This window comes from Gallus gallus, chromosome 15, assembly GCF_016699485.2.
Source record: "Gallus gallus isolate bGalGal1 chromosome 15, bGalGal1.mat.broiler.GRCg7b, whole genome shotgun sequence".
NCBI classification, from domain to species: Eukaryota; Metazoa; Chordata; class Aves; order Galliformes; family Phasianidae; genus Gallus; species Gallus gallus.
Genome location: NC_052546.1, coordinates 3914335 through 3928191, shown reverse-complemented (window position 1 = coordinate 3928191; position 13857 = coordinate 3914335). Strand labels below are relative to the sequence as shown.

Here is a 13857-nt window from a genome sequence, read left to right as displayed (position 1 = left end):
ATGGAAAACACAATGATTCATCTAGACAGAGTCAAAAAGCTGATCTCAACCTCAGTGCTCACTTTTTGAACATAGTCTACGATCAGATGTCTTGTGTGTTACTAAGGCATTTATTATATACAGTGCTACTTCTAGAGTTTTTCAAGTTTTTCAAACCTGTATGGCACAATATTTCAAACAAATGTTGGCAAGCAGAGCCCTCATCATGTATATGTGTCACCAAAGTTTTTTGATTCATTTACTTTGTTGTCTTCATAATTCCTGTAGGAATTAAAACATGAGACCAGGAGAAACAGCGAAGTAAAATTAATTCTAGAGAGTAGTGAAAATCAGTTGTATGCAGTGTTTGGCCTGGGGAAGGGCAAAAAGAAACAGAGAGGCTGTGAAGTTTCAGTTCTTGGAGGTTTTCAAACCTTGAAAGTACTGACACTGCTTTGAATGTGGGACTGGACTTGATGTATCCCAGGATCCATTAACCTGCATGGTTCTGTGGTAGAACAGAAAGAGTAAGAATAATAAGAAAGGAGGTCTGGCGAAGGTTGAAGGGGAATGCAAGTATAGATGTACAAAATCAATAAGAGGGAGTAAAACTAACTATAACAGTGTATGGATCACTCTAGTACCATCTATTCTAATGCATCATAATGTCTTTTTCTCGGATTAGTGTAAAATAAAAAAAAAATTAAAAACAACAAAACAAACAACAAAAAGTCCCACCAAGCTAAGTCATAGTGAGAATTACCAGTGACTTTTGCAAATAATTCTGATTTCCCTCCCCCTCCCTGTGGTGCAATGGATGTTGGCTACCACATTTCAGTCTTGTATATTTTTTCCTGTAACTACTTGTCAGTAGAATTTTAAGGTACTTGTAAAGATTTAATGATCTCAGTATCTTTTCTCTGGTTGTTTCTGATTTGAAGCAGTTCTGTCTAAAAGCTGATATTTCCAGCTCACAAAAGCCTCATTGTAACAAAAAGTGGCAGACTTTTCTCCCTTTGAAGCCTCCTGGGGTAGTGGTCCTATGATATCCAGAATAGTCCTTCACACGGGAATTCTGGTTCCCAGGATAATCATAAGAGTAAGCTTGTGAATTTAGGCTGCATCACTGGTGAAGAGTTAATTGCAGAGCCTTGACCACATCAGCAGCTTGTGCTAGAGGAGAGGAGAAGTTTCCTTGGTGAGTCTGTGCCTGCATCAGTTTTATATTCATGCTTATTCCTTGTGCTGGCAATGGTGCCTACCCATAATACTCAGTGTAGATCATTTTTGGTCCCTGTTCGCTAGTCAGCAAAGGATGTTGTTGAAGTCTCATAAAAATATGTGCACACCTTGACACCTAATTTGCAGCACACTGACCATTTTGCAGAGAGCAACTGTCTTGCTTCGCTATCACTTGTGGCTTGGCCAAGGAGCGTAATTTTACTTTATGGTACCCTTTATGACCTAAGTTTGATTTAAGCTGTTATAATTTACACATTTGTTTCATTTCTTTGAAGCATTGATTATAAGGTTTGGCGATTCTAATTATCTTTTTGGCTTTAACGTTTTCCTGCAGTAATTTCAGAAAATTCAAAGTAGGCATAAACAAGCAAACGTGACAACTGTATTATAGCAAATAAATGTGCTGTAAAAGACTAATTTTATATATATATATATTTTATTCCTACAGTACTGATGTTCCCTTCCCAGTGATGGAAGTTTTATCACGCAATGTTTATTGCTATTTTTTGAATGTAAATATTTGTTGTTCTGGTTTCTGCTCCTATTTATAGATTCACATATCGAGGCAAGGCATTTATCAGATAAAGGCAGAGAAAACCTGCCCTGATTCTGTTATGATTAAAACAAGATGAAGCTAAATAATGCATTGTTAATAACAGAGGAAAAACCCTGATGCCTAAGAAGGTATTCAGAAAGAAATTCATACTTTCAATGTAAAAACAACATCCTAAACCTCCTGAAGCTAGGAATTTTTTCATATATAAGCTATTAAAAAAGGCCTGTAAAACTACTTTTCAGGTGATAATAGTTTCCATGAGTACAGGAGATTTCAGATCAGGCTGGACAACTTCGCAAGCAGGGATGATTATTTCCAAATTTTTGCCAGAAACCTTTACAGTTACTTCCACTAAAAGATTGCATTTATTCTTGTAAGATTTAGCAGGGCACCTACATGGTATTAAAGCTATGGTCATGCCACTTCTACTTGGACAGCACACCAACGTATTAGAAGGTTAAAAGTCTCAGTTTTATAGTGAGTAAATAGAAGAGAAAGGACTAGACTACATCATTCGTAGTCCCTAACTCCAACTACCAAATGTATGGCTTTCCTGACCTGTTTCATCAAAGATAAGCACTCTTGAACTATAAACATGCCAAGTTCTGTTTTCACTGCAGTACTCAGACCTGTGTGTATGCCCTACCTTCCTCGCAGAAAGCTCTGGAAATGTCAAAGATCGAGACAGCAGATGTCGTCTTGCACCTAGATAAAGTTGTCAGTCTAGGGCTTATTTTCTGGTGTTTAATTCTTGAATTTTAAAGGGGTTGAAGGCAGTTTTTCTGTTCCAGAATATTTTTTTGTAAAAATAAATATGTATTGTTAGCAACGTTGGTTTCTCTAAGTTTACAGTACGTACTCAGCAACCAACACAATCAGTATCCTATTTACCAACAAAGCTGTGCTGAACAGTGCTCTAAATTATCCCATCTTCAAAATAATTTCTTTTTTTCATCAGTTGAAGGAACTTTATATGCCTCATAAGAGTCCTTGAAGCAGTTACCTTTGCACAATTACACTGGATTGTTATAAATTTTCCATATTGTTTTTATTACCTTTCTGAAGTGATTTGGGATTTTATATCCAAACGTACGGTCTGATTCTCTTGATAGATGCTTTCTTACATCTCCCAGAAGCTCTAATGAGAAGTGGGCGTTTGTCTCGTTTGAAGGAAAGACCTCCTTACACTCATGTTGCATTTATTTTTTTTCCTTTGTAATAGTCCATGAGGTTAAAGAAGAGAACTGGGACAGCCTCATTCCATTCCTAGCTGTCTTCTTCCTTCACAGCGTAATCACATCTTTTCTTGACATCTTCAGTGAATTACAAATTAGCGAGCCTAGTTTATACTTTCATTTTGGATCCTAAAAATGTCTCCTAACCCTCCACCAATCCGAAATAATGACAAGAAGCCCATACTCCAATTAGGAGATTAGATTTATATTTCATCTCTTCCATCTGGGAGGGAAGTTTGCTGTTTTGACAGGTTTCTGTATTACTACTTTCTTTGCTATTCTACTCACAGTCAGGCATTGAGCAGCCGTTTAGGAGATTTAATTGTATTAGTGGTAAGAGTTTGCTCTTTATTATTTTTCACACATCCCAGTGTGTGCAGGTTTTGTGTCATGCACACACAGAGACAGATGTGTTTGTATTAGACTTAGCATGTACTATGCAGGTGCCTTGTGTACACGTAGCAAATCCCAGGCATTCTGGATTTTTCACTGTTGGCAGGTAAAAGATCATAGGAAACGGCAGTTCAATCTGCAGCTCTCCAGTAGATGTGGGCAAGTTAGACAAAGCAATTCGTATCTGGGCACGCTGCAGTGCTGCCTGCCTTGTGGATTTGTCAGCTTGACATCCAGGTAGGAATTTCTCCTCCTACCAGTTTGTCTTGTGTTTTTGGCTACGACTGGTGCCTCTGGATGCATAATCCTCCAGAAGAAAAACCCCACCTATCAGACCTGCCAACAGTGATGGAGCTGATACATAGACAAGTCCTGTAGTTAGACGAGCGGCCTGTGGTAGAGCTCTGTTTGATATACAAGTCTCACGAGAGCTGGTTCTGCGGCTTAACCCTTCTGTTATTTCTCTCCTAAATGCTTCTGATATTACAGCAGTTGCAAGAAATCTAATTAGCTAATGCTTGTACTCTGTGTTCAGTTCCTTAGATAAAAGTCAGTCTGCACGCTTGTACAAAGTGCTGAGAAATACAGCCAGTAAACTTGCTTGTGCAGCAGGGTATCTTGAGATTAACACATCTTGTGATGATGGAGTGACTCCCAGTTTTATATGCCTTCGCTACTTAAAAAGCAGTAAATGGCTGCTAATTAACATGGACAGATAATTTTACTCTTCTCTTGTTTGTGGGTTCTCTGGGTCACTGACACTGCCAGGAACTGCCTCTAAGTTGGTTCTATCTAAAAAGTGATAAGCAGTAAGTCCAGTGCTGTGCAAGGCTGGCTTTGAGCATCAAATTGAAAGAGCAAGCTGAAAAATCCATTATAATAATGAAAAGGTAGGAAAAATGTGTCACTTAGTTTTCACTCCTGTGCATTTGAGTTCAAATCCTGTCTCAGCACAAAAGTAAGTAATGTTTCGTTGCTCAGTATTGCAGAACTCATGCATTCCCTGTACTGTATGCTCAGTTGTAACACTTCCTCATATTAATGCAAAAATTCATTAAGAAATGAGTTGGAAAATGCAAAGCTTCTGTGCTTCTTAATTCCCCTAATCCTATTTTGAAGACTTAAATGGTCAATAGGCTTCAAGCTGGTGGTCTGTAAGGGAGTGCATTTCACTCCAGGTGAGGTAAAGGCTCATCAGAAAGAGACAAGGCTTATTTTAAGGCAATCCTGTACCATTCATTAAGCTTATTGCATTCTGAAATGGGGAGTGGAAACGCCTGCACAATTTCTAAGGCTTTTTTGAAAACATCACATCATTCAGATATGTTTACAAAATATTTCATTTTGACATGCTGAAAAAATTGGATCTCCACCTTGTAAAAGTTGCGTTGGGTGTCATGAAGGACTGACGGTTTCATAAATTGAATAACTTGGAGAATATGAGAGAAAATGACTGTGTCAATATCAATTGTAACAAAGGGGAAAAAAAGTCCTGATAGAGACATCAGGAAGCTCAGCTTTCATTATTTGTTTGTCTGGAATTGCACAGTTGGCTTGGGAAATGCCTCTGACCCCAAATCCTTTATCTGCTTAGGAGGCTGTGGAATATGATGGAAGGAAACTGCTAAGTTTTATCAGTAGTACCTCATCCAGATATTTAATATCTGAAGTGGAGTGGTCTTGCTTTAGCTGTCTTTTTTTTTTTTTTTTTTTTTTTTGCTCTTAGACCTTTTGCTTGGAGAGTCCAATAAACAATAGATAATTCCTGTTGTGAACAGGCAGAATTCCAACTCAAATATACAAACCAGTAACATTAGATTGTATGGTGTGCAAGGCAGTATGTGAGAAGTTGTCTTATGCCTTCTGTTCCCTTATTTCCCGTGCAGTCAGTCTATGACCCTGGGGAATTCCTTCAGCCCTCCTGAGCTGCCTGCCCTCTGCTAAATGGAGCTTGTGTGCCAAGGATCATAAACAAAAATGCTTTTTCTGCCTGTGAGTGCTACACCTGTGATAATCATCTATAAATAATATTAATATGGACCATATTTGAAGTAGAACACTAGGAATGAAAAGTCAGCATCAGCACCAAGGATCACACGTATTCCATTCCCTCTCCTTTTTATTTATATGCACTGGATTTATCAAGCACCTTCAGGTAAGACAGAGAGAAATGCTGAAATGCACAAGTGCCTCTTAAGATGCCTTCCAGTTCTCTGCTTTCATTTGCTGCATTCCGCTGAAAAGAAAAAAAAAAATGAGATGTCTGTGGACATTTTATGTGCTATATGCTCTTGATTTTTCTTTGTTCGGTGCCATTTATACAATCACAAAGCATTTTATGAGAATATGGCAATCTTACACCAGGGTAATGGGCATTCTATTACTCTGTCTCTGCAGACATTGTTGAAAACCTGAAGTGTAAAATCAGATTCATTACCTAAATTCTCAGAAGGGAGCAGGACATTAATCGCAACTTGGCTTATTAAATTTTGTTGTTCACTGTCTCCTCCATTTAATAAATTATATTTCTACTTCAGATTCAGAACAGCCACATGTCCTTTAACACAGTGATACATATGATGGAAACTGGGGTTTATGCAAACCATTTTTGTGCTGCCAAATCATTTACAGAGTAGATTTTTTTTTGTATTAATACTTTACAGGGCATGCTTGCTCATACTAACTATTGTGCATGGGCTGCCACATACATGTATGGTTTAGATACAACTTCTGATGCTTAGTAGTATATGGGCATCGTCTGTCAGTTTCTTTATAAATGTTACTCGAGGAATATCATGCAGATACTGAAAAAAAAGCAAAAAATTCACTTTTCTGTATTTTATTTGAGCCAGGAGTTTCGAGGTTTTGAGGAGTGAAACCTCTGTTCCAACTCTTTTGCTCATTAGTTGATGAAGTTGTTCTGTTACAGGTTCTGCATCGAGTGTTAGGTGATGCTCTATGAGTGCTAGATGGGACTTTCTTAACTGTCATAAACGACAGCAGGGTATGTCAGGTGCTTCATGCAGCTCCTCCTCATTTCCTGGGATGCCACCCCCCTGTCCTTTCTGCTTATCTTGGAGCAGAGGATTTTTGCAACTCCGGTTGTCTCTGCTCAGTACACTTTTGTGCAGGCTTTCAGACCTTGAAGACTGGAAAGTTGTATCAGTGCAATGCTGTACCCAGAAATAACTCACTGTCCTGAGTGGTAGGGCAAATCTGTACACATCCACTGCAGTTGTTACATAACTCAGGCACTGCTTGGGGCTGTGCTACCACTTACTTGAGTTGTGCTGTGTGCCCAGAGTCTGTGCACTGCTGGCACAGCTTGGCTGCAAGACAGAAACTCACTGTGTGAAATGCAGTTCCACCAACGCATGCAAACAATGCTCTGAGTTTCTTTCCTTGCTTGCTCTCTTCAGATTGTGGTTTCTACTCCATCTCATTAGCCAAAATATGAATTATTAGCTACTGGACTTGGGAGAAATAATTCCACTTGTTCGTTTCATATCATAGTTATTGTGCAGTGAAAACCAAAGCTGGAAAGATAAACATTTTAATCCTTAATTTTGGGGTGAGGCTGGGGGGGAACAGCACCATGTAGGGTCTGTAGATCACTGTTTGTGACTGAAGAGCTGAAATAAGAGATGGCAGCGAGTGCTGCAGTTCCAAATGGTTTGATGTGTGAGACTGTTTGTTGGAAAACTTTCCTGCAGTGTTTCAGAGACTCCTGGCTCTCTCCCTCCTTAGATTCTTTCAAACCGTTGTAGTTTGAACAGCTGAGATTACAATATTACATAAATATCTGTGATTTTTGGATGCTTCTGTTCCTGGCCACCCTCTGTGAAACACTTTACAGAAACATATGCACTCATGCCATGATTTCAATTCTATTAGAAAAACAGCAATATCAGAAGCAAATCTCTCACCCAAGGCATATTCCATATGTTACTTCGCAGCGCTTTATTTTCAGGCCTGTGAGAGACAAATGCACTTATTCCATTAATAAAGCCTGTGACTTAAAGTGCAGTTCTACCCTGGAAAAAATAGAAATGAGAAGTTTTAAGTTCATTTTCCATCAATAGCTTCTGCATTAAATGTGTTCAGCTTACAAATGGAAAGGCGGTGTTGTTTTTCAAGCCGTGTGGCTGTAGGCCTCAGCCTTGTCTGTGAAAGCAGCCTTTCGTTCTCATATGGAAAGCACAGTGAGAAGGCAGAGATCAGCACGTGTGTTTCAGTCCACTTCTGTAGGGTGACTTCTTATTTTAGGTAAAGTTCACAATGTTTACTGCTGCTATGAAGCCCCACTCAATGCATGTATAGAGGGCAATCATACTTCTAATAATGGGAACATACTATGAGCATTCTGCTATGGGAACAAAAACACCGCTTCCCTGCTTTCCTCCCCTCATTAAACTTCATTTATAAAAGTTCAAATACAAATGTGTAGTACAGCGATTTTGTTCTTTTAAACTCCTCTCCCACACTGTAATGATTTCCTAACCTCCCAGTTCTCAGCTCTCTGCCTTATCAGTAGAAAATAAATCTCCCCCTACCATTCACCCGATGGATTTATTGCCTTTGTGAACATCGCATTACCCTTGGTATTACTGCAGCACAGCTCGCAGTCCTTATTTTTACCAGAAGCTTTAGACAAATGGCATTAGCTGATAGAGAATCCAGCATGCACTGTGGAAAATGTATTCATCCTGGGGCCTTAAGCTTTGTGAATAGCAGAGGTATAAATAAAAAATAAAAGAAATAGGTCACTGGTCTTCCAAATGCCACCCTTGCAAACAGGGCTGGGAAATTCCAGCCTGAGGGGCTTCACAAAAAGACAAAAAATAAGCATCTATTTTCCAAGAAATTCCAAAGCGGTGAAGACTTTTCAGGGATCAGTGTATTATTTTTGCTGGACAAAGGGGTAGAAATGGGTGCCAGGGGTGCTGGTTTTTGTTTCTGGGTCAATAGCACCAAAATCTTTTTCACAAACAACAGTTTAATAGGATTAGGAGGGAAAAGATTCTTAAAAATTAATAAAATTAGATTCAGTGAGCAGGTTGATAGTGACAGATAAAATTAGATGGTAACTGAAAGCACTGTTTAGCAGCTCTAATTCAGCTGGCTGGTAAAGAAAACAGTCCTTCAGTCCTCATTCAGGCAGAATTCATCTGGGTCAATGAAAAGCTTGCTGATAGCAAGGACTGCAGGATCAGGCCCATACCAGCCAGCGTTTGGAATGTGGGTAAGCACTTCCCAGCCAGCAAAGAGGGTGCAAAGCTTTGCAAGAACAAAGCAAGAGGCATTGATTTGCCTGGAGGAGGAAGGGCCATGCTCTCATTCTTTGAGAATCTTTTCCTGGTGACCCTGGCTCTCAGCAGGGTGTCTGGCACAGGTAATCCAGTTGCTTTGCTTCTGTCTGTGATGGAGCCAATAGACCAAGGTTTTCTCACCTATTTCTGCAAGTACTTTGTAGAATAAGACACAGAATAGAGGATCGCTACAAACCCATACTAGTTTTCTGTGGACTTTGACCCCCAAGAAAGAATGTGCACCAGCTTCACCAGTCCTATGTATCTTAAAGGTATGAATCAGGTGCCTCCAAATTAGAGGGAAGTGGAGGAAGGATGTATAATGCTCTATATATGTGTTCTTTTTGTTCGGCAGCTGCTGTCTGAGCCATTCTAATGCACTTCTGACATTTCCAACCTTTTTTCCACAACCAAGACTTATGTCAAGAGATGGCTTTAACTATAAACTGAGGTTGCATAGAAGCCTGGAGAACTTAGAGGGTATGAAATGAGGTTCTGTAGCAGCATTTCATGTATGATTGCAAGAGGATGCCACATATATGTATTTATGTGTGCAAGCATTCTCTTATTTACTGAAAGTTTCATTTTGGATGTTATTGGTGTGATAACAGACACTATTGGGAGTAGCTACTTCAGCATTTTCAGAAAGCAAATTCTTTGTTGCTGCTGGAGCCTGTGCAGCCCTAAATCAGGTGCCTGTGTTCTGCCCTGTCATATGCTATTTAGGTCTAGTGCTTTTCTGCTGCATCAAGCTGAAACAAAATGATTTTCATCCCTGCAGTTAGTAGCTGGCTGCAGTTGGATAAATTGAAATGACTTTTGGGAAGAGTCATGGAGGGGGGGGGGGGGGGGGAGGCTCCCCAGGAGATGAGAAAGAGAATGCAATTTATGCTGATTTGTAATCCTTACACAAAAAAGGAATAAACACAAAGCGTTATAAATATAGTTCCATTTCATCTTGTGGGTGTTTTTTTTCTTTTTTCTTTTTTATTAATGTATCATGACCTTAATATCTGCCTCCAGGAGCTGTTGTCCCTGGATTTCACCAACAGCTGGTTTTCTTTTGATATATCCCAGGATCTTCCCATTGATTCCTACAATATGTCAGAAGAGATCAGCAGTTTGTCAACCACTCAGTCTTCACTGTTTATTATGGCTTCAGAAGTCCACAGTTGTCCTCGAATGCAGGTTCACCCTCAAAACAAAAATAGGTCTTTAAAATGGCTGATGGCAGCCCAAGGGAACTGTTGCCCTTGGGCATGCTGGGCAACGTTTGTTGAGATGATATTGATGACCTAAATGGGCCTGGTGAATCAAAGGTGTAAAACCTCTGCTCCTGTAGCTGTGCAGCAATGAACAAAAGGCTCATGGTTGCTAGCACACAGACCTCTGCTTGCTCACTCCTAAGGCAATCCTATCTCCATGAAAAGCCTTCTCAGCCTTTTGAAAAGGGCAAACAGTGCCTTGTTTAAAGGAGTGTCAAGTCACGCTTTTATTTTGACTGTAGCATTTGTACCTTTTATTTCTTGCTGGTGAGTATCTATAGGAGAAATCCTTTCTTTGATAATCTGCAATTAGTATTAAAAGATGACCTTGTGTACAGCCCTCTGTGATCACATAGTACAGAGATGGCTGAGATGTTCTGTAGTAGTAATAGCTGTTGCAGTTACGTACTTGAGCCTGAAATAAAACAAACTGAACACATACAAAAGGGAAGTGCAAAAAGACTTCCAAATGAATCTGGCAGCTTCAGTAAATGGGCTTCAAGTCCATGCTTATTGAAAATAACTCTACTTCTGGAGAATAGAATAAAATAACACCTCTACTATTATATGACATAATTGCAAACTGAATCCAAACAAATGAGCTAAATCTTTAGGGCTGGATTTGGGGTTACCTGTCAGTGCAGCTAAAGAGAAGCAGGGATGGGCAGGGTGGAAGTAACAGGGTGGTGACTGGGCTGGTTGGACAAACCTATAAATGACAGAGCAAGGTGAACGTAGTGAGAGAAGTGGAAAAGGAGTGTTACAAGGGGAGCTGCAGAGGAATAGAAAGCTAAGAAAAAGGAAATAGGATGCATGAGGAGGAAAAGACAGAATGGAGAGAAACAAGAAATCTTTGTGTATGAAATGCTGTGTGTGTACATATGTACAAGCATATACACCCATATACAAGGTAAAACGCACCAGGTTTGAAGCATCTCTTTATGATTAGAAAAATATGTCAGCCTCTCCGCTCAGTCACTCTGAAAAAAAGAGGAATATGCGCTTATACTACACAAGAATCTGCAGGAAGAGAGGAGTGGTTTTCTACCTTACTTGAACTCCCCAAGCCACATCTCATTCGTAATTTACTAGCATTGTTTTCTCACTCCAGAGCCATGAGTCTCCATTGCGTGCCCTTCCTGCTGGCAGTGCCCACTGCCTCTGGCACCTGCTGGTGGCCCTGTGCAAGCCCATGTATGCTGTGGGAATCTGAGTCGAGGCAGCAGTATTTGTGCTTGCTTCTGTAAGGATTTGCTGCTCTCAAGAGCTTCAGACCTGTACCTAAATACACAAACTACCTGCAACTGCCTCAGGAAGCAAGATTCTGTGCTATTACTGAGTAAACTTAAAGCGTGAAAGAACCTAATTTGGAGGCTGTAGATCACTGGCAGCTTTTACTAAAGACTCAATTCAGACATAAAAGCTAGCAGTTCTGTCTGCTGTATCCCCCTAGACCATGTTTGTAGCATTACTATCGCACACTTAGCATACAGATTAGAAACAAGGTGTGCAAGAATAGCAGCAGTGCTAACATGCCTTACAGTGACTCTTTGTAAGTATGAGGACTACGATGAGCAAAGCAAATAAAGTACAAGGAATAAGAAGGAAACCTGTTGCCATAACTTTCATTTTAATCTACACTTATCTCTTTTAGCAATCTTTCCCCTTTGTTGATTGTAGTTTTGGCATTCATCTGTGCCAAAAGGCTGTTTCTGGCTGGTTGGTGCTGGTCAGTACTTCAAAGAGATGGGGAGGAGGCAGGACTAAATGGATGGAAGCACAAGTTATGATAGCAGCTGCAGAGTCAGCAAAATCCTTCTGTGCAGGACATCAGGGGAGTTATCTTCTCCAGGACAATGTTGAAATGTTCCATACTTGAGTCAACTTAAGCTAGACTGATTTGAGTACAAAACAGTGCTGCATCCTGGGGGTGAACCACCTCCCAACCAGCCTTTTTTTTTTAAGCACTTGAAAAATTACATAGTATAGGACATAACATTCAAAACAAGTTTTTGGTTGAATAACTCCTCTCGGTGTTTTAAGGATGCCTCCCCCTTCCTCTTTCTGGCAGTTGATCTCAGAAATGTTATATTTCTCTACAAGAAAAGGAAACACAGCCTTTATGGCTGCATGGCTGATGGCAAAACTGCATCCATAACAGCTGCTAAAGGGGGACTGCAGATGGGATTAGAAACACAAAGGGACTGCAGAGGGAGATTACTTCCAAAAGTCACTGGGGGTCTGAGTAATAATCCTAATAACTACTGCAAACATAAGTATTTTCCTCAGCCCTGCTATTGCTCTCCCAGATGGGAGAATATGCAGCTTAGAAATCTTTTTGTAATAAGGAAAACTGCATGGAGTAGCAAATAAAATCTCAATGCATTTATTTATCCAAAAAGTAGTTCTAGTTTCTTGAACTAGATCTGCGAGGGCAGTGAGCTTGCATTAAGCACATGCAGCTGAATTTGCACTCTGAATTCACCATGGTAGCTTTTTGTTTACTTAACACCCATCTCTGTCTCTCTCTGCAAGCATGTCTTGGTGTGAGAGCTGCTTAGTCCAACTCACTGTTCAGCAGAATGGGGAAGCATAGTTTCCAGAGTTTGCTTATATAAGGAGTAATAACTCATTATAAATGAGTGTTCAGCTTTAATGAACTTTTCAGGAGTCTTATGTGAATGTGGTCATGCATAACTTCCTTCAGTTCCTCATGGGGGCCATGAAATGGATCTTTGACTTGTATCCATAAAAGAGCCTCTGCACTCATTCACTCCTCAAAGAAATGTAAAGGGTGAGTGAGTCACAAGAAAACTACACACTCAGACTGTCCCCTCTTCAGTTAAGGTTAAGTGTCTGAAAAGCTTTGCACAGGGAGTACAGCAGTTATTGTAACACTGCTGCAAGACTGAGGCTGTCTCAGGAAGAGCTCCAATCGCATTCCTCGTCAGCCTGGATTTGCTGCTAATTCTGTGAGTAACAGATGAAGTGTAATGTAAAGGAGGTTGAAAGAGCAGTCTTTATTTCTGTAGAGATTTGTACCTTCTCTTCTGCTGAATAATAGTTATATAGTAAACTCTCGGGAGAGGAAGATCTTTCTGCTCCATCCCTGAATAGTGCTTAATATCACAACAGGATCTTCATCCTTCCTAATGAAAAAGGATTTTTATATTTTGGGATGCCAATGTCACAGTGAAAAAATATAAGAATTGTAAGTTATCCAAGGCAGGGGACAAGTGCAGCTTCTTGTAGCCAAGAAGTCCCCTTTGCTTAGAGCTCCTGTGAGTTGCCTTGAGTTTAAATACTCAGTTGGTGGATTTGAAAACAAATCAGAGATTCCTAAGTTGAGATGTGGCTGTTTCTATGAAGCAGGATGAGCTCAGGTGCTCAGGTTAGATGCAGTAGCAGCCCCATTGTAGCTTCTGTGAGCATTAGAAGTCTACAGCATTTATCTTTGCTGAAAGGCAGTGTAACCAGGCTGTAAATTCAGGCTGTGCTTCCTCTCATCTTGGAAGACAAATCCAGATTCTCTGTGCTGTGTAGTTCTCTCTTGCTTTTATTTATATGTATTTTCCTCCTGTTTTTTCTTTAGCTTGTCCACCAATATTCAGAGCTGAAGAAAGCAGCGTAGCCTCAAGATGCATTAGAACATTAAATGTCTAGCTCTTACACTTCACTAGTAGTATCCAAACTTCACAGATAATATTTCTTTCTCCTTATCTTTTTAAATAAACAATGGAGTACGTGAGACTTCAAGAGGACTAGGGATGGTAATGAAGAGTTAACCACAGAAATCAACCGGAATCAAAAACTCTGTTACTTGAATATCCCAAAGCACTTTTAATTTGTTTTTTTTTTTTTTTTTTTTTGAGGAAAAA

The 13857-nt window shown here is 39.9% G+C and overlaps 1 protein-coding gene across 4 annotated transcripts in view; it reads left to right on the top strand.

The window, feature by feature from the left end:
* Positions 1 to 13857, top strand: part of TMEM132C (transmembrane protein 132C) — a 180353-nt gene that overhangs the window by 76645 nt on the left and 89851 nt on the right. The window contains exon 1 of one of the 4 annotated variants that reach the window (XM_046901241.1): positions 12928 to 12951. The exons of the other annotated variants lie outside the window; for them this stretch is intronic. The gene's annotated coding sequence lies outside the window, so the exon portion shown is untranslated. Of the gene's footprint in view, positions 1 to 12927; positions 12952 to 13857 lie in introns of those variants that run through there. 4 annotated transcript variants of the gene reach the window in all.